Source organism: Barbus barbus (genome assembly GCF_936440315.1).
Source record: "Barbus barbus genome assembly, chromosome: 24".
In the NCBI taxonomy this organism is placed as follows: Eukaryota; Metazoa; Chordata; class Actinopteri; order Cypriniformes; family Cyprinidae; genus Barbus; species Barbus barbus.
The window spans coordinates 28,802,527-28,825,337 of NC_136752.1; positions in this window are offsets into that span (position 1 = coordinate 28,802,527).

The window sequence follows — 22,811 nt, forward strand, 5'->3', positions numbered from 1 at the left end:
CTGTTTGAGGAAAAATAACCACCACTATTGCAGAATTATACAAGCTATTTTAGTCATTATACATGTTCCTGCATAGTTTTTCAATTATAAAATAATAGACAGATTTATTTGAGCACTAAAAAATACAAAAATAATTATTTGAGTAATAAAAAAGGAAAAAAAATAGAAAAAAAATGCTTTGTATATAGTATGTATACTGAAGTATTCTGATTGCCAGACATGAAGTGATATTGCCAGACATGGTCATAGAGTCAGTAATCACACGCTGATGTGCTTCCATTCAGATGATAATCATACAGATGGGCCATATAATCAATAATAGCTGATCAATGAATCACAATGATAGCCGTCATAGAGTCGTAATAAACACGCTGATGTCCGTCCATACAGATTATAATCATGCAGATACGGACACATTCCCCACACAATACACACACACACATATAAAAAAATGTAGAAGAAAAAAAAAAGTTTTTTATGGATAAAGCAGATCGCTAAGTTACGCCCCGCTCAGATGACAGCGTGCGTCACAGAAGCGTCACTGCCGGCAGGAGGGAGCGCCAAATTCAAATAATCTATATTCCGCTTTTCTGAGACTTTTTTTTTTCCGTGGAAGGTCTCATTCTGTTTGTAAAACCGTATGCTGCAACACCGTGTTGTTTTTTACCACCAAGACGCTGTTTTTGTGCGTAATTTATTCCATAACGGACGCGAACAATAACTCTCCCGAAGAAATGAAACGTAAACAAAGGAATATTCATCCTTATTACAACGTTATTGTTTCGCTGGACTAAAAGTGTTCGCTGGGATGTTGTTCTGTGGACCCTTACCTCTCTAACTAAACTGGGATTTCAGCAGTGGACGCGTTTGTGGCTCGTTATTACAGTGTTAAAGGTACGTACTGCTTTTTTATTCTGCGTGTTTGGATGTGTACTGCTTACACAAATGTAGCAAATACATTCCTTATAAGCTTTCCATCGAAAAACAGCGATCTGTCGTCGATGCTTGAGGCTTAGACCTTCAGAAGGATATATAGTTTGTCAAGATTAACTTTGTCCCGTTTCATTTATTCTATTAGAAAACAATGACACATGCAAATAAAGATCGTTCAGTGCGACGTCGCTCTGGTGAACGTTAACAGAAGTTGAAAACATATCTTTATTCCCAGGCATTTTAATTTGATTTATCTATGTTGTATTGTTTTACTGTATCATCTGTTTTATTTTATGTTTATCTTTGACTTTGTTCAGCACTTTGGTCAGCTCTGCTGAGATAAATGTGCTATATAAATAAACTTTACTTACTTACGTGCATTTATGCCTAAAAGCAACTTTTCTGGCAAGCACGTGTTGCAAACCTTTACATGATGACCAGCAATTAACTCTACTTTTCCAGACTTTTTACTACGGGCAAAATCTTCTGCCTCTATGGTTTCAACCTCTGAGCAGATATTAATTAACTGCTTTAAGTTGTGCTCATCTACTTCATCATTAGTAGCAAAAATGTGTAAAGCATCATTATCACTCTCACCTGTGTCACATTTTGCTAACATGTTCTTTGCTCAGCGGAGATTTTTTACTTCGTTTCCTTAAACGGTTTAATAATTAAGCAAATTTGCTGTCTTTTTGTCTTACTACCTGTGTTAATTCCACAACAGTAAAACAATTAGTCCACAGTCCGAGTCCTGGTACTTCCGTAAATAATGGTTTCCCCTTCACAGGTGGCAACTGGTAAAAATCCCCAACTGCTATAACACAAACATTACCAAAAGGAGAAAAGTCTCCAGTTTGTTTAATTTAACGTAATCTTCCATGAATGTATGCCAACAGTTTATGATCTACCATTGAGATCTCATCTATGATTAAAATCTGAAGGCCATGGAATTTCGCACGCAAAGAATTTAACTGCTCTGTATGGGAACTTCAGATGTGTATGGGAACTTCACATCTGTGCCAATACAAAATGTATTATGACTTGTTGAAGCTTGCAAATTAAATGCTGCAATTCCTGTAGGACCAGTTAATACAACACACATCATCTGTGTGTAGAGCAATTTGCGACAATTATCTTGTTGCTTCATAATTTATTGCTTTAATTAAATGGGTTTTGCCAGTTCCTGCTCCACCAGTAACAAAAACATGAAAAGGTTTAGTGTTTTCACCTCGAATTTTACTTAAACACCATTGTCTAATTTTATAGAAAACAGAAATCTGTGTTTTTTTTAAAGAGCGAATTAAGCTTAACCCATCTGAGTGACTCAGACAATTGTCCTTTTTGTCTATTTGAGACATTGGTGCATCATCAGTTGCTAAATCTGGTATAGAACTTTCATATTCTTCGCTTTGCTGGCCAATCTCCTGTCTAATCTGTTTACATTCCATACGGTCTAATTGTTGTTCAGGACAAAGTGCACACCATGCATCTTCTAATATGCCCTCATTATCAACAGCCGTTTGTGCAGTATCTAAAACATCTGCATCCTTTTCAAAAAGTGCTCTATTCATATCCACTATATTTTTAACCAAGTGAACAGATCCATCACTAAAACAAACATTACCTTCCTTATAAAATTGTTGATAATTACTATACAGCTCTGGTTTTAACTGATTATCTAGACGATAAGGAAGAAACAATTGTAATACACTGAGATACAAATTTTCAGGATTCTTTGTTACTGAAAATCGAGCAAATCGTACAACAGCAGGCTGAGTACGAGTTCTTTTTACAATAAAACCAAAATTGTTTTCCAACCTAATTTTATTAGTGCAAGACTGACCTTTGTATACAATGCGATATTCAGACGCAAATGTAGCCAAACACATATCATCAAAAATGCTCTGATTTGGCCTGTTCTTATAGCGATCAACAAAACTTGTCATCCACATCTCTTCAATTTTCAGATTCTGAGATTCTAACTTGTTTTGTATAACACTCAGAGGCAAACTCATACGTACAGTATCTTCACCTGTAGGAATAAATTGAACATGTCTCGAACACTCTTTTAAATGCATATTTGTTAACCTATAAACTGCTTCTCGTGCACTAACCTCACGATTATGTAAGTACACACTGCCTAATTTCCTCAAAGCCTGTCTTGCATCTACATTACCCTGAGTTGCTGATTCTCGCTGTGCATTAGCTAACAATAAACCCATTTCCCGTTCAGACTTTGAAATATATGAAATGATGTAAACAATACAGGCATAAGCATCTGTTACATACTGAATGTCCATATTAGCATTCCAACACTTAAGGCTAAACTTGTTATATTGATTAACCCATACTTCATGCAATTGTCGTTTCAAGACAATGTGTGTGCTATTATTAATGCATCTATATGCCATTTCAAATAATTCCTGAAAATTTGTCAGAAAACACGATGTAAAACTGTGAAGGGAATATTGATACCTAAAACGATGTTGCCATGGCAACGTGTCAAAGTTGAAAATTCGTTTCTGGTGATTTTGAGGCAGATAACATGTTTAGAATGTCATGAAACTCAACACACATATCAGTATTAATGATAGTTAGACACTGGAAAAAGCTCATAAACGGGTGTGGAAGAGGCACTCTATAGCGCCACCTTTTGTCAAAAATGGGGGGGTTAGTTTTAGCTACAGACACCAAACTTAGTACATAAATTGTTCATATTAAGCCGGACAACTTTCTAATTTACAGTCATTAGCTACGACCAACAAGAAGTCGGCTATATTTTTTTTAATGTGGGTTTTGTTTTAAAACGGGCTGTAAACAAATTCATACTCCTACACGGAAACACGGAAATCACACCAAACATTTTTTCTCATGATGCCAAGATACTGAAGATGCTAAATTGCGGATGGATTTAGGATATCTTGAACAATGATTTAATCGCAATTGATTAAAGTTACAGTAAAAAAGAGTTTTTTTATCTTTTAAGAGCAGCTTCCAAACACTTCATAAAAAATTACATACACAGAACAAGACAGTCTGAGGATATGTGATTAATTTCATGAATTTACAATACACTATGGCAAGAAGAAAATTTAAAAACTTATCAGAGATCTCCTGTCACTGTGCTTCTAACGTGTGCGGTGGGTGACTGACTGTGTGAGTTCAGTGAGTGTGGAGGGGGAGAGAGAGAGAGAGAGAAAGAGAGAGACTTTTGACTTTTAAAACTCTTTTAATCAACCAACTGATTTAAAAACATTCTTTACAATTTACCAATTAAACAATAACTCTCCAGACTCATCTCTTATCACAAGAGCATTTCTCACACTCCACCTGACATCAAAAAAGTGCATATTATTAGTTAATTTACAGTATGCATATTCCATAACAACCCGACCCTCTACAAGAGATTTAAACATTCCAAGCAAATCAGCATCTTCTCCTTCATTCTTACATTTATGGGATTTTAAAATGGCCAACTTTGCCTGTCCCACTAGAAAATTACCAAGTGTACATTGCACATTCCATTCTTTCTTATACTTCACACCCAAAATGAACATGTTTTTTGTAAACATAAAACCAAGCTTAGTAAATATTTTATCCAACAATTCAAACAAAGGAATTAATCTTGAACAATCACAAAAGAAATTAAAAACAGTATCAAGAATATTGTAAAAAGGGCATGCAGATAAAACCATCTCATTAAATTTTGATACAAAGCTATTTGTTGCCACAGCACAATGAAGTACTCTCCATTGGAGGTCCCCAGACCTCTTAGGAATAGGGGGCTTATACAAACAACTCCATGATGGAGTTATTTCTGAAGAAATTGATAGATATTCTCTCCATTTAGTATCAACGCGTCTTTTCAATTGAGTATAAAACAGGGATTTCACACACATACAATACAGTATCTTTTTATCAACATTGTGAAACAATACATCTTCAAATCCTTTCAATAAAGTATCATTCAGATCTTCATCCAAATCAAAAATTACGTTAACTCGAAAACATGGAAAAATCAAAGGCCTTTCACCATTCTCAATAAAATTGTTTACATGGGTCAAGAAAGACTGAGGAAAAGATTTTTTAAGATCTCCAATTATCCCTTCAACATATCTTTCCGATCTAAGCCCAACTCTATTAGCTATTGATTTAGCCGCATACCACTGACCCTTTGAAAAATCAATTAAATCTTTTACAGTAGCTATTCCTGTGTTTAAAAACCTGTCGATTACTGAACTCAGAATGGAAGAATTAATTTTAAAGAGAGAATTAAAAAACAATGGTTCTAAAACACCATAATGTTCATCATCATCCCTCAATTTTTTAAACATTTGCCAAGCCTTTAATACAGTTACATAAAAGTTAGAAGAAACACTTACTTTTGAAACAAAATATTTTTCAATTAAGAACAACTGCATAGCTAATCCGACTCCCCCAAGACTTTGTAAAACAGACAAACCTAATGCAATCCAGGGTATCTTATCTGAACAATATAGTAGCCTTTGTAATGTTTGAAACCTCATTGTCTTAACTCTTGCCTCCAGATTTATAAGTCCTTGACCACCTTCTTCAACTGGGAGATACAAAACTCCAGGAGGAAGCCAATGATAACCATCCCAAAAGAATTTAACAAAGGCTTTTTGAATACCAATCATTAACTCTTCAGGGGGGTTCAACACTGTAAATCTGTGCCACAACATTGAGGCTGCCAAATTATTAACGATTAAACATCTCCCTCTAAAAGATAACTTTGGGAGAATCCGTCTCCACTTCTGTAGTTTCCCCACAATTTTGTCAACTAACCCTTCCCAATTATTTTTCATATAAGTATCAGATCCTAGATACACCCCAAGAACTTTAAAACCATATTTAATCCATTCACACTGTTGTGGGATTTGGGGAGGATCTATATTCTTCCACTCACCTAACAGAAGGGATGTACACTTATCCCAATTAATTCTAGCAGATGTAGCTTTTTGAAAAATTTTCAAACTAGAAGTCAAAGCAACCATATCATCAGTGTTCCTTATAAAAACAGTTATGTCATCAGCATAAGCTGTGAGTTTTACAGGTGGGATCTCTGGAAAACCAGGAATACAAAATCCATACAGTCGTTTCCTCAAATGTGACAACAAAGGCTCAATGGAAATTTAATATAAAAGTCCTGAAAGAGGGCATCCTTGTCGTATGCCTCTTGTTACTGCAAAAGGTCTAGTTAAACAACCATTAATCTTAAGCATACTAGATGTTTCACTGTAAAGCAGTTTAATGCAAGAGACAAATTGTGGTCCAAAGCCAAAGGCCTTCAGAGTCTTTAGTAAATAGAAATGATCCACTCTGTCAAAAGCTTTTTCTTGATCTAAAGATAAGAGTCCAATATCAATTTGATGTTTTTTGGCAACTGCAATAATGTCTCTTAGCAAGAATAAGTTGTCGAAAATTGTCCGTTTAGGGATACAGTATGACTGATCCTCTTGAATTATAGTTGCCATACATTTCTTCAACTTATTAGTTATAGCTTTTGACAGTATTTTAAAATCAGTACACAGCAACGACACAGGGCGCCAATTCTTTAAAAGTCCAAGATCTCCTTTCTTAGGGATTAATGTCAACATTGCTCTTCGACAGCTTAGGGGTAAACCACCTTGGTTAAAGGACTCCAAAACAACATCATACAAATCATGTCCAATCACATTCCAAAAGCTTTTAAAAAACTCAGCAGAGAGACCATCCACACCCGAAGATTTGCCACTGTTCAGCCCTTGCACAGCACTTGAAAGCTCAGAAAAAGTCAAGAAATCCTCCAATTCCATCTTTTCTTCTTTAGACAACTGTGGAAGATCTAGAAGTTGTTCTTCAACTGCTGCTTCATCACAAAGTTCGGACTGATAAAGTTTTTCATAAAAAGAAATAGCAGAAACTATAATCTCTCGTTGATTGGTTATTTCTTTGCCATTTGGAAGTTTCAGTTTGTGAAAATATTTCTGCTCTTTTAATTTTTTCTCCAGTCCGAAAAAAAAAGCAGTTGGAGCATCCATTTCATTGCACTTCACATATCTTGTTCTGACAAGTGTCTCCTTCTCCTGCTCCTCCAATAAATCCTTCAAAAGACCTTTGTTCTCTTTAATGATATCACCTCCTCCCTGATTACGGAGGCTTTGTTGAAGAATTTCTTGCTCTATCATCTTCATCTTCACTTTCAAGTTCTCAGTATGATTTGCTGTGTATTGTTGACAAAAGACCTTTATCTGCACCTTTCCCAGATCCCACCATTGACTTAGAGATGAATAACTACCTCTCTCTTCTCGCCAAAACTTCCAAAAAAAGACCAAAGGAGTGCACAAAGATGTGATCTTGAAGTAATATATTATTAAAGTGCCACTGTGACTTATCGGATTTAGGTGACAAGACAGACATAGACATAGAAATATAATGATGATCTGATATAGATGTAGGAGAGATACAATTATTAAAAAATCTTCCTTTATTGCATACGATTCAATCTCGCAGCAGAAACCCTATTTGAATTAATTTTCAGCCAAGTATACTGTTTAACTTGAGGATAAGCATCCCTCCACAAATCTACAAGACTATGTCTATTAATTAAAGATATAAAAATATCTGTTGAACCAAAATGAGGTTCTTCATGGTTCCTGTCCAATTTATGATCTACAGTACAATTAAAATCACCACCTATAACAACGATCTTATCATCGGAACACTTCAACAATTCTTCAGAAAGTTTCAGAAAAAAATCACAGCGCTCGCTTCCTATATTAGGAGCATAGATATTATAAAAATAAAAACTATTATTGCCTATCGTTATATCAGCTCGAAGAAGGCGTCCAGGTATTATTTCTAAGAAAACAGGATTATCTTTAACACGCTTTGAAAATAAAAACGCAACACCAAGACTAGACTAATACTGCCCTCCCATTCATTTATCCAATCTGTCTCATTACAGGCATCAGTATGAGTCTCTTGCAAAAAAATTACATCTGCTTTTTTAAATTGTAAATACTTAAATAAAGTCACTCTCTTTCGTACATCCCTACATCCATTTATATTTAAGGATCCAATATTAAAGGATACCATCAGGATGAAAAAAGAGAAAATAAATAAATGCCAATAAAGATGTAATTTCCAATACATAATACCTCTTTAAGGACTTTTCTTTACTCTTTTTCTGACAGCACTTACAAACTTTTTTAAACGATAACGCTTGGGCTGATCTAATTCCTCAAGTGTTGCTTTCTTCATAGCAGTTACAGAGGAATCAATAAAAAGCTTTAAATCAGAAAAGTACTTTTCAATCTGATTTTTTTGTAGCATTCAAGAAGTCATCCAGCTGTTCTAAACTATAATACCAAGGCCTCTTTAATCTCCCAACAGTACTTTCCTGAGAATTGAATTCATCCAATTCATCAGTGATTAAGTCTGAGCACTCGCTATCCAAATCACTGTCAACAACTTGCGATGTTGGCTTTTCAATGAACAGATCAGCATCATTTTGAGACATATTCCTGCTTGATGCCTGTCCCTCATCCAAGACATCACTCACTTCAGACCCATCTTGTTCTCCAGATTATTCTAACTCCTCAACAGTTTCTACAGGATCATTCGTTCCACTCTGTCTCAGGAATGGTCGCATCTGTCTCTGTAATCTCAATATTACCACCCTGAGACAACTGCTCTCTCAGTTCAGTAGACGCGTCAGTGTCCGCATTCAAATCAACTGCAGCGCTTTCTGTAGTCGGTTTAACCAAATCATTATTCTCCAAAACAATCTTGCACTGAATTAGATTCTGAATCATTCTTTGCGCTTTGAACCTCTTTAACCACAGGACAACCCGTTTTAATGTGGCCATATTTTCCACAAACAAAGCATTTCATGGTCTCAGTAGTGATAAAGATCGTATAGTCTCTACCAAACACTGTCAATTTAACAGACACTTCAAGCGTTTCAAATGCAGCACTTAATATCATCAGAGCCTGCCGTCTTCAAGACATGACATGTTTCAACTCTGGGGTTTTTAGTCCCAGAGGAATCATTTTAATCTGCCCAACCAATTTTCCATAACGAGCTAAAATGGACTCAAGCGCTTTATCAGAAATAAACGGAGGTACATTTGACAACATCACTTTTTTAGAAAGATTAGACAGCGGTAAAATTGGAACAAACACATCCTGAACAGTCAAACCACACTCCACCAACTGACTAACCATTTCGATTTCCTTCAGAAATATGACGATTGCTTTATTCATTCTTGAAGCGGAAATTATGTTTTGTGCACCTATTTCTCGACCAATAGCGACCAAAACACTCTCAATAGAAATGGACTCATCTGACGGCATGCACTTGCACGCGTGCCGAGCAGACAAACAGGAAAAACCATCAGAATTTAAGCCCATCTTTATCAGATAAGCTGACAAAAAAAAAAAAAACACTAACACCTTCTCCTCTAACCTACAGCAATATTCGAAAAAGTAAATAAACTCAGAAAGGAAACGTTAGAGACTCACTCAGTAACTCCACTCGCTCCTCACAACCACGCCGCACATGCGCAGAGAGAGCGAGAGAGAGAGAGAGAGAGAGAGAGAGAGAGAGAGAGAGAGAGTGAGAGAGAGAGAGAATTCTGAACAGACGCACTAGATATGAGCTCCTATTAAATCACATAAAGTACTGCTGTTAATTGAGGTAAAAGCTCATAAAAACCTGTGTTTAACACTTATGGAAATATAAGAGTATAAGAGTACAGAAAACAAAGTGATAACTTTCAGTTACTTCGCTGGAGGAGACGCGACTGCAGCAGAGAGAGAGATCAGAGCGACTACATCCAGCTGAACATTCATCAGTACGGTACAGCAGCGCAAACTCAAGAAGAGAACAGACAAATATAGCCTTCATCAACACAGGACGGCACTAAGAAGATTTATATATAATAGAAATATATTATATATAATATTTTTATTATGAACGATTACCAGCATCATATAAATCTCAACTGTCACTAACGAATGCATTCAGCGGTTGCCATGGAGATCGTTTATCCTGCAGACATTAAAGGAGACAAAAGAAAGGCATTTAAACAAACACTGTTACATGAACATCCTGAATCTCTTTATGTTGATATGACATCTCAAGAAAAGAGGGCAAACTTGATCTTCTATACAGAGAGGAACCTCATATGGAAAAGTGTTATTAATGAATATTTCCCCTACACTAAGAAGAAGGGAATCTGTAAAGGAAGTCAGATCTGCATTTTTGAATCAGCCGACCACTCTTCCCATTTCCAAACCATCAATCTTTACAACAGTGGAACGGTCTTAATTCAAGGCAATGAAGCTAGTCTCCAAGCTTTCGAAAAATCATTTCCTCTTTTAAAGCAGACAGTTGAAGAGGAAACACCTTGCAGTGTTAAAGAGGAATCTGAAGATGAGAATGAACTGCTGCTCTTCTCTCCAGTCAGCACATCTCCGGTCCCATCTGATGAACCCATGACTGAGCAGGCCACACATGCGTCCAGTTATCTCCGGTGTCTTCCTGAGAAAATGGCTCTTCTAGAGATGGAGGTGTCAGAATTAAAGCAGCTAATCCTGAGCCGCCCAGATCAATTTACCATCAATAATCTTAAAACTGAAATTAAGGATTTGCACAACGTCAACATGAAACTGAAGGCTGAAATGTCAAAAATAAAAGAGGACTCAATACAGAGAGAAAGAAAGTTCATGGAAAAAAGCTGAAAGAACAGACTGCAATGTGTTTACAGCCGAAAAACAAGGAAAGTGAATCTCCCAACAACAACTGCACTGAGAGTAGTTCCCAACTCCATCATGAAGTGACGTCCCACAGCTCCAGAGCTCCAGACACAGTGAATGGCCATGAGAAGAAGCGCACTCACACACCGCCACCGTCCCACAGCTCCACAGCTCCAGACACAGTGAATGGCCATGAGAAGAAGCGCACTCACACACCGCCACCGTCCCACAGCTCCAGAGCTCCAGACACAGTGAATGGCCATGTGAAGAAGCGCACTCACACACCGCCACCGTCCCACAGCTCCACAGCTCCAGACACAGTGAATGGCCATGTGAAGAAGCGCACTCACACACCGCCACCATCCCACAGCTCCAGACACAGTGAATGGCCATGAGAAGAAGCGCACTCACACACCGCCACCATCCCACAGCTCCAGACACAGTGAATGGCCATGAGAAGAAGCGCACTCACACACCGCCACCATCCCACAGAACACCAGCGACTCAGGCCTCAGTAGTTCTTCTGATGGACTCAATAGGAAAGAACATCGAACCCAAGAAACTCTTCCCCAGACAGCGGGTTCTAGCGCTCCACTGCAGAAACACAAAACGTGTTCATGAACTGCTCACTAGTGATCATCTCGGCAGCCCGCAATGTATTATCATTCATACAGGTACGAATGACCTCCATAGTTTAAATGAAGGTACAGCCAAGGCAATGCATGAGATGGCAGAGAAAGCCTCACAGACATTCCCCAGTTCACGTGTACTGATCTCCAGCTTGCTCCCACGGCTCGACGTCCCACCCTCTGTGATTGATAAGATCAACGAAGAGGTCCGTCTCTCCTGTTCCAGTCTGCCCAACGTGCACCTAGTCCATCACAGCTCTATAAGACCGTGGCACCTGTATGACGGGCTCCACCTGAATCAGGATGGAGTCAGGATTTTTGCCAAAGCTATCAAAGATGTTGCCCTTGGACGCTTCCCAACAACCGGCTATAAAGGAGCAAAAAGAAATATGAGCCATCTGGACCTTCATCTCGCTCAGGACCACCACAAGACCTTCACAGACAATCCATGACTTCAGGCTGGTCTCACAGAGAGCAAGAGAGGCAGCCGTCCCAGCAGAGAGCAAGCTACGCCCAGGTACTATCACAGCAGACCCCCTCAGCAGCAGCGGCTCAGGAACTCTCCATTAGTGATGTGGGAGAAATCAAACGACTGCTAAGCCTTCTCTGCAACAAAATGCTCAATTGAAATCTACAATGATTGATCACAACACATTGATTATTATCATTGTGATTATTTTTATTATCGATAGTTGTTATTGTTATTTTTACTATATTATTATTATTATTACTAATTTTATGTATTGTATTCACAATGATTTATTTTAATCGGTTTGACTACCTTTTTACTTGTTCTGTTATTACTATTACTTTGTTATTTTGTTTTGTTTAAATATTTATTTTATTTATGTATATATGTATGTATATGTATATATATGTATATTTATTTATTTATTTATTTATTTATTTTTATTATTTCTTTTGGGGGGGTTGGGTTTTGCCTCCAGATAAACAGCAGTACTACTCCATCGCGATCATATAAAAATGTTAAATATTCAGGGTTTGTGCTCTAAAACATTTGGATTAAAAAGCACAAACACAGATTTTTTAAATAGCATCACAAATGTTGACATCCTAATTCTAACAGAAGCATGGTGTAGATCAGATGTGTCCACTCAGTGTCCTGCAAGTTACTCTGAAATCATAGTGCCCTCCTGGAAACTCAACTCAATACATCGTGGTAGAGATTCTGGAGGTTTAGTCATATGGATAAAAAATTACATTGCCCCTTTTACATCACCAGTACAGCAAGGCAAAAATCATATTTGGTTAAAATTGGATAAAAGCTTTGTAATTCTAGATAAAGACCTTTTTATCTGTGGAATTTATATTCCTCCATTAGATTCCCCATACTACGACAATGAAGTGTTTTACACCTTACAGGAAGAAATTAATCAGTATCAATCTCTGGGGAAAATTTTACTATGTGGAGATCTAAATGCTCGAACCGGTTCAGAATTAGACTATATTGATAACTCGGGAGATAAACATCTGTTCACACATTTACCCCGAGATCTCTTCAGTACTCTACCTGGAAGAAATAACCAGGATACTGGAGTCAATAGGCACGGCAAAGAGGTAGCCCACCTTTGTCAAACTTTAGGACTTTATATCCTCAATGGTAGAATCAAAGGAGATTCCTGTGGACTATAGCTCAAACCTCGGCAACAGTGTTGTAGATTATGCCATATCAAATATAAGACCCTCCCATTTCAGTGCACTTACCGTCAAAGCTCAGTCCCCCCTGTCTGATCACAGCCAGATCAATCTCTTCAGGTGAAAACATCCAATCAAGAGAGATCCAGAAAAAGCCAATTCATCTACATAAGCTCAAAACACCATATAGATGGACTCTTAATGCTGCTGAAACATATATTAAAGTATTGAAGTCAAATGAAATAGTCAATTCCATAACACTGTTTAACAATTCAACATATGATAATAACTGGAAAGGAATACATTTAGCAATTAAACATATTAATGATATTTTTGAACATATAGCAAAAAAGGCTAATTTAAATAAAACTACCACATATAAACACAAAAACAGAGCTAAACAAAAACCTTCTGAAAAGTGGTTTGACCGTGATTGTAAAACAATAAGACAAGCGCTACGATTAATCTCAAATCAAAAACACAAAGATCCAGTCAACTCAGAATTACGCTTAAAGCACTCAGAACTTCTGAAACAATACAAAAACACACTGAGACAGAAGAAATTAGATTATTATAACAACACACTTCAGAAGATGGAAAACACAATTGATCAGGGTCAGTTCTGGAGCACTTGGAACAGTCTAAACAATACAAAGCCACAAGAACTAGCCATACAAGATGGTCAAATTTGGAAAGATTATTTTGAGAAGCTCTATACACATCAAACTGACCCTCTGAATAATCCCAACCAGTTAAAAGTCCTTGAAAAACTGAACGCTCTTGAATCATGTATCAAAAACAACCAAAATCCTCTTGATTATCCAATAACCCAACAAGAACTTAGTGGAAAACTGAAATCCCTCAAATGTAAGAAATCCTGTGGCCCTGACAACATAAACAATGAGATGCTTAAACACATCTCTCCTGAACTTCAGATTGCATTACTCAAACTCTTCAATCTGACTCTGAGTTCAGGCGTTTTTCCTGAGTTCTGGAACACAGGACTCATCTCTCCTATCTTTAAAAGTGGAGACAAAACCGATCCTAATAACTACAGAGGGATATGTGTAACCAGTAATTTGGCAAAAGTATTTTGCTCTATAATCAACTCTCGGATTTCATCTTTCTTAAAGCAGCACAATGTCATCAGCAAATCTCAAATTGGCTTCCTCCCTAAACATCGAACCACTGACCATATTCACACACTACACACATGAATAAATCAACATGTTCACCTAAAGAAAGAGGGAAAAATATTTGCATGCTTCATAGATTTTAAGAAGGCTTTTGACTCCATTTGGCATAATGGATTGTTTTATAAAATCATTCAAAGTGGCATAGGGGGTAAAATTTATGACTTAATTAAAAACATGTATAACCAAAATAAATGTGCAGTAAAAATTGGACAGCAAAGGACAGACTATTTTTCTCAACAGCGAGGAGTGAGACAGGGCTGCTGCCTCAGCCCCACTTTATTCAACATATATATCAATGAACTGGCCGATCTACTGGACCAATCAGACAGTCCAGGACTACAATTATTCGACACAGAAGTCAAATATTTACTGTATGCAGACGACTTGCTAATTCTATCTAAAACACCAGAAGGTCTCCAGAACAACCTTGACATTTTAACTAAATACTGCCTTGATTGGAACTTAGAAGTCAACATCCAAAAAACTAAGATAATGATATTTCAGAAAAAACCCAGAAATCTAGAACATAAACATATATTTACTTTAAACAACACCACACTTCAGCATGCTTCACAATATAATTATCTTGGTCTGGTTTTAACTCCCACTGGAAATTTCAATTTGGCAATAAAAGCATTACTTGTAAAAGCCCGCAGGGCACTGCATGCCATACGAACAAAATTATTCAAAACAGACATCCCCATCAGAATCTGGACAAAGATTTTCGATAGTGTCATACTGCCTATTGCCCTGTATGGAAGCGAGATCTGGGGCCCAACGAGTAACTACAGCCATAAAGATTGGCACAAACACCCTTTAGAAGCTCTGCATGTAGAGTTCTGCAGAAGCATCCTTCATGTGCACAGAAACACACCTAATAACGCCTGCAGAGCGGAGTTAGGCCGTCTCCCCCTAAATCTAATCATTAAAAAAATTGTTTTAAAGTTCTGGATCCACTTAAACTCTAGTTCTGAAGATTCTCTTCATTTTAAAGCACTACAAACACAAAAAATGAGTGCCCAAAAAAGTCATCTTTGTGTACTGGTGTCAGATCTGACTAACAAAGCACTCAATATCACCAACCCTGAAAAACCTGGAAGAATCAAAGAAGTGATGAATGAAGAGAAGGAGACATACATACAGCACTGGAAAGATGCTATCTGAAACTCAACAGAGAGTACAGTCTGGCTGATTATCTGATCTCAGTCAGGAATGTAACTCACAGACATTTACTGACGAAGTACAGACTGAGTGACCACCAGCTGGCCATAGAAAGAGGACGACATAAAAAGACGTGGTTACCTAAAGAAGAGCGAATCTGTAACGAATGTAGATCTGGATCAGTTGAGACGGAGGAACCCTTTCTCCTCCACTGTGACAAATACACGTCCTTAAGAGACGCACTGTACAGTCAAATACAGCAGATTATTCCTGAGTTCCAGTCACTTCATGAAAATGACAAATTAAGAATATTACTCGCTGAAGGACCTGCTTCCTCTTTGGTAGCACAACATATTTATAAATGCCACAAACTAAGAAGTAAAGAGTGAACACATCTGCATTAGTAGAACCATTAATGTTTATATAAATATATATATATATGGATGTATTTTACATTTGTTTTGCTTTGTTTATTTATGGATTTATATTATATATTTTTGTTTTTATTCTGCTATGTACAATGCTTTGGCAATATGTATCTAAGTATGTCATGCCAATAAAGCAAATGAATTGAATTGAATTTAATTGAATTGAGAGAGAGAGAGAGAGAGCGAGAGAGAGAGAGAGGGTCTGTTTAAACTTCTCAATAAAAATCCTTAAAAAATGCTTATAAAGCATTAAAGGTTTTGATAACACTTTATAATGAAGTCTCATTTGTTAACAGTAGGGAATGCATTCATATTTTTTTACAGCATGTTAATTCTTCATTGATAGTATGAGCTTACAATGAACTAACAATGAACAAAATATTTTTAATATTAGAAAAATAGTCATGTTCAAAAGATAAAACTTTAAAATTTAATAATATATTAACACATTTTGGAATTAATTTTGATCAACATTAAATGGTATATAATTATTGTTGATGTTAACTAACAACAGTTAAATAATATAGGTTTTTAAGATTGGTTAATTCACAAATAACATTAAGTATGAAAAATATATTTTTTACTTTATTCATTTGTGTTATTAAAAATTATTCATGTTAGTTAATGGAAAAATAAATCATTAAAAAATGCTTATAAATCATTAAAAGCTTTGGTAACTATAATAATTTCTCATTTGTTAGAATTGCTAAATGCATTAACTAACATCAACTACCAATGAAAAATATACTTTCACAGAATTTAAAGTTTTATATGTTGTTCTGTGTGTGTGTGTGTTTCACAGAGTTGATGGTTTGGATTAACCCTTTAATTGCCGTATCCCTTAAAACCAAACTGCCAGAGGGTTACTGTGATGCTTGTGCTCGCTGGGCACCGTTTTATCGATGCCACCGGGGTGGCGTATGCTGACGGCTTGGGCCCGTCATTGCTGCTTGCAGCTATATTCAGTTTTGATTTTTATTAAATCATTCAACTGTTCTCTTATTTCAGTTCCAATTACATTTAGAAGTCTTCTGTTCATTCAGATTTGAGTCACTCTTATCCACAGCAAAAATTGGAGAGTTGAAGTTTCGGTGTTAAACATTTCCGAGTTGATTTCAACACCCAAAGAGTAATTTTAACACATTCAGAGTAAAATGGTGTTTGGTGTTGGAGTTATTTCACAGAGTTGATTATCAGTGTTAAACCAACTCCATAGAGATGTAATTAGAATCATACTTAAACATTTATGATTGGTGGTAATAGCAGAATGTACAATATTACGTGCTGTGGAGCACTGAACATAAGCCTTAAGAACTTAACTGGAGAAAACGTACGGTGCAGTTTACTGTCACGTCTGCAACGGAAACGATGTGACGTGCATCCATCCATACAGTATTCTGCATTTACCCCGATTTACAATGCCAAACGCTTTTGCTTGTTCCAGGTAAAATGTTGGTCCAGATCAAGTACAACGAGCAGCAGAAGTATGTGAAACTGGATTGCATTGAAGGGAGGTTTGACTTTATGCAATTTCACCTAAAAGGTTGTCCCCCCCCCCCCCCCACTCAGTTAAAATAACTAAGAATTTGATTACCATCTGATAAATTCTGTGTATTGTCCTAGCTCTCATGTTGTTGACTCATTTCTGTACATGACTTTATCATAGAATGTTTTATAGAAGGGGATACATTGGGAAAAAAAATCCATATTTACATTCTGCTTGCATCATAAAGATATATGTATTTAAATCAATAATTTGTTGTGAAGCAAGAAAGGGTGTCAACTTAAATAAAAAAATAGTTTTTTATCTTTTTATTTTTTCAGTCATTGAGAGATTTTGCTTGCCACCAGATGCAAAAGTTACATACAAGGATGCAACAGGGACAGAAGTCGATGCAGAAATATTCAGCGACCTCATTGGACAAGGCAATGTGGTGCTGACTGTTTTCTCAGATAATGGTCAGTTTTATTGAATTTGAAAGAAGTCTAGTGTTATCTAGCAACTCAGGATAAATTAGCTATTTCTTATTTCTGATTCTTGTGCTGGTCATCACAATATTTGTAATATTGTAATACTTTGTCATTCTTTAGAATTTTCAGACTCTTTGTCTTCCATATCTGAGAAGTCTGACACTAGCAACAGCTCAAGTGCATCGACTGTAATCTTAGATGAGGTCCCTAACAAGAGACAAAGAAAAGAGGACACATCTGCACTGTCTGCAAAACCGGTTACAACAAAGCTTTTTACTTGAGTCTCCTTAAGGTTCTGTTCACCCAGAAATGAAAATGATGCAAATGCTGACACACTATTTTTTTATTTTTTTACCCCTCTGAGTCTGTAGTAATTTGTGAATTACCAAGGTCATTTTTTTTTTTTTTTTTTTAGTTGGTCGAAGATGTTCTGAAATTGAAGTCTGGCGGTGAAGCAGTACTACAGGAGTATCAAGAAACAGAAACCCTTACAGATGCCACAAGAAGACAAATGATTAACACACTAGTGGCTCACATGATTGATACACATGGGTAGTTTTTTTTTTTTTTTTTTTTTTTTTTTTTTTTTTTTACGAATAACTGCATGACCACTGTGTAAATTAAGATGACCAATTTTATATCTTCCCTTAGGCAACTCCCTACTAAAGCTATCAGAGAACAGTATGCTCTTGTTCCCTTCCCTCAGAGATCCATATTCCAAGAAAGGCTACGTAAGTCATTGTCTGCATGACCCTTTCATGTTATACTTGCAATGTTATAATATCTGACATAGAAATTTGATTCTTTTAAGGAACACTTTTATGATGCTGCAAGCAACACAGGATACATTGCTTGGCGTATGAAAACTGTCCACAGGAAGATACGACGAGGATCTTTGCTACTAGACAGCCCTCATGATATTTCTCAAGGAGGCCCAAAATGCCAAAGGGCTACTAATTGTGAAGGGCAACTTGATGGGGATGCTTGCAGAGAGGCCATGTCTTTGCTCAGCCATACCACAGACAAGTCCCTAATATTCCAAAAGATGAGAGAGACCTTTCAGCATCGCCAGAAGCTTGTTAAAGATCCAGGCTCTAGTGCTGATATCCTCTCCACCTTCCCAAGATTCCTAGATGCAAAAGGGCTGGTAAGTTTGGAATAATATGTTTTCAAAGGCATGCAATTTGAGAATATTATTTATAGTTTAATATCTTCTTAAAGGTGGATCAAGACTTCACTCTCCTGTTTGACGCTGAGACATCCTCCAGGCTGCTTCAGAAGTGGGACACGTTCTTCAGGCCAAATGTCATTAAAGAGGCCAAGCAACTTACTTCAACAGCAGAGCTGAGTCAGTTGTTGCTCTCAGCAGAATGTCCTGAAGGAAGTGACCTTCATGAAACAAGTATGTTGTATTTCATTCACTTGTTTTTACGCATTTGCTATGTTTGCAGTTACTGTATGTTTTGTTTTGATGACAGAAACATTAAAATGAGCAAACTTAACCTATTTAGATTGGATGCTTTCCGTATTAATAAAAAAAAAAATTAGACCACACAAAAGTCTTAAGACTATATAAACACATCAGGTGAATGTTTAAAATGCTCTCTATTCTTAAACTTGAAGTTTTACATTAATGCAAATTTTTCATATGAATTTCGTCTCCAGTCTACGACCAGGAAATGGCATCCCTTCTTCTACTGATACATCTCCTTCCACCACCACCAGGAGGACTGAAGTCTCCAAAAATCAGTGCATGTGATGCTGCTGAAAGACTTGTAGTCTTTCATAAGGTATTGACATTTTAATATTGTTTTGGGTTGCTCAAACATGGGGATTAAAATCAAGTCTTCATATGCATTGACATATTTTGCTAGCCATTGAGCTGTTTGTACAATCACTTTTATAATGTTGTTTTCACTGTGACTGGACATCATGTTTGTCTAATATTCAATGTTACTTTCAACTTTAGTCATGCTGCAGTTTGGAGGAACACCTCAAGAACAACCAGCGTCAGCATCCGTACCTCCTTACTGTTGGACGCCAGAAAAGCAAGATTGACCACTTCTACATCACCTTGGATAAGCATCTCATCCCATGCCAGGCAAACCGCTCCCTTGGAGCATTCGATGAACTTTTCAAGGCTCATTTTGTGTTCAATTTGTGCTATGATAGTGCACTTGTGAACTTTTACACATTCCTGCAGACAACAGTGTATAACATTGATGTAGGGAAAATGAAGGAATCTCCCAGGGTTAGAGATTTGAGAGCCAGAGTGCTCAACCAGACAGTAACCTTAACTTAATGTCGGGCAGTATGATGTTGACAGAATGCTGATCTGTTTTATTTGTCAAAAACAGCACCCAGACAGTCAACAGTTGATTTCACATTTAAGAGGTGAACATAGTTACTATCCTGGATCTAAGTTCAAATTAATTTGTTCTCAGCAAGGTTGTAGGCATCAGTTCCAAACATATGCAGGTTTTCGTAAGCACCTTAACAGTGTTCATAGCAATGTTCAGCTGATTGCTCAAACTTCAACTGTTGGATGTTCCTCAAGTGAGCCAGTTGCAAGCTCATCTCAAGTAGATGCTTTGGAGGAACTTATGAATCCCCAGCATCAATCTCCTTGTTCCAGTGCTTCATCTAATAACCATGATTCAGGGCTTACTAAAAATTCAACTAAAGAATTGTGTGAATCCATTGTGGCCAAAATACAAGCAAGTGGGATTCCAAACAGTTTGGTGTCCTCAATTGTGGGAGATTTAGAGGAGCTAACGGATGAGCTTCACTCGCAAGCAAAGCAAAACGTACTTTCTGCTTTGCCTACAAATGACCCCTACAAAACTGTAATAAATGAATCTTTTGAAAAATTAGAAAACCCATTCACAAATCTTAATACAGAATGGAAAAGGACTAAATACTTTAAAGAAAAATGGGGAGTTGTAGAGCCCGTTGAGATAACACTAGGTGTGCGGTATAACAACAGATTAAATCAGAAATCTGGTACTTATGACCAATGATACTTTTATATATGTGCCAATTTTAGAAACATTGAAATTCATGTGCAGAAATCCAGACATTTGTGAACTCCTAAGGAAAGATTGTAGATCAGAGCCTGACACTTTTACAGATTTTAGCGATGGAAGTTATTTTAAATCCCACCCTTTATATACAACAAAGAGACATGCATTACAAATCCAAATATACTACGATGACTTTGAAACGGCTAACCCCCTTGGCTCCAAACGTAGTATCCACAAAATTGGCTGTCTTTATTTTATTGTAAGAAACTTGCCCCCAAAATTTAACTCTGTTCTGATGAACATTCATTTATTGGCACTTTTTCACACACAAGATGTAAGCAAGTACAGTTTTGATGTTATACTGGAACCATTGATAAACGATATAAAGATACTTGAAAGCCAAGGATTAAGTCTTCCATTCTCAGATGAGCACATATATGGCACCATCGCACAAATCACTGGTGATAATCTAGGGATGCACTCAATTCTTGGTTTTAATGAGTCATTTAGTAGCCGTCATTTCTGTCGCCTTTGTTTAATTGAAAAGAATGATTCTCAAACCGTATACAGTAGAGATGATCCTAAGGTGGTCCTTCGTGGAAAAGAAATCTTTGAAATACATTGCAAATCTCTCCAGGAAAACCCACAATTGAGGTCACTGTATGGTTTGAAAAAAAATTCCACAATTAACACACTGAAGTACTTTCATGTTAGCAATAACTACTCATTCGATATAATGCATGACCTTCTTGAGGGCGTGGCTCAATATGAAATCAAATTGCTTTTTGGACATCTCACACAACATTTGAATTTACTTTCAAGGATTTATTCTTTTGATTATGGATTTTTAGAAAGTAAAAATCGTCCCACAAAGGTTATTTTGGATAGTGCTGGTAATAGCATTGGTTTAAATTCCATTCAGACATTATGTCTTGTAAAAAATCTCCCACTTTTGTTAGGAGACATTGTTCCTCCAGGACACAAGCACTGGAGTTTGTTGCTTATGTTACTGCAAATAATGAACATTGTGTTTTCACCTTGTCTCACTTCAGGCTTGACCGTGTATTTGAAGCACTTGATTGCTGACCACCACAAACTATTTAAGTATTTGTATCCACATAAAAATTTGATTCCCAAACATCATTACATGATACATTACCCCTCTTCTATAAGGAAAATTGGCCCCTTATTATATATGTGGTCAATGAGGTTTGAAGCCAAACATAAGATGTTCAAAGGCTTTTTTAAAAATTTCAAAAACATAATCTTTAGCTAAAAAGCATCAGATGGCCATTGCATACCATTGGGAAAAATTCACCCTCAAACATAATGAGTTTGGGCCAATTAAATCATTTTCCATAGGGGATGAGAATGTGGTCAGCAGTCAAATGCTTGAAATTGTCCTATCAAAAGAGGTTTTCTCAACCAGCTGGGTTAAAGTTGATGGTGTAGAATATAGAGCTGGACTTGTGGTGTGCAGTGCAATAGAAAAGGAAATGCCAGTGTTCTGTCAAATAAGCGATGTACTTTTGGTTGACAGTCACATTTATCTGTTGGTAAACAAACTATTCACAGAGAATTTTGATGAGCATCTTCATGCATTCAGAGTACTACGAAGTGAGGAAAGGTATATTATAAAAATGTCAGAGATTCAATTTTATAAGCCATTTGATATTCAAAGCAGATGAAAGTTTGTATATCATACCTTCTTTTGTAATGTTTTAATTTGAATTCAAATTGCACTGCAAGTGAGAATTAAAAATAAACAAGTTAATGGAAATTATTTTGTGTGCTGTAGTTTATTTAACATTCTTTTGAGACTAATTCTAACCACCTAAAGCATGCAACTATGAACAGTGTTGTTTTTCTGTATCCCTTTTAGTGTTATTTTAACATTTTTTTTGGAGTCAAATTAGGAACTCTGGCATAGTGTTAAATATTTAACTATTCCGAAAGTGTTCATTTCACTCCAGAGAGTGTGGAGCATATATAAACTCTGAAAAAGTGTTGAAATCAACTCTGTGAGAGTTAATTTAACACTGGACTTTTTGC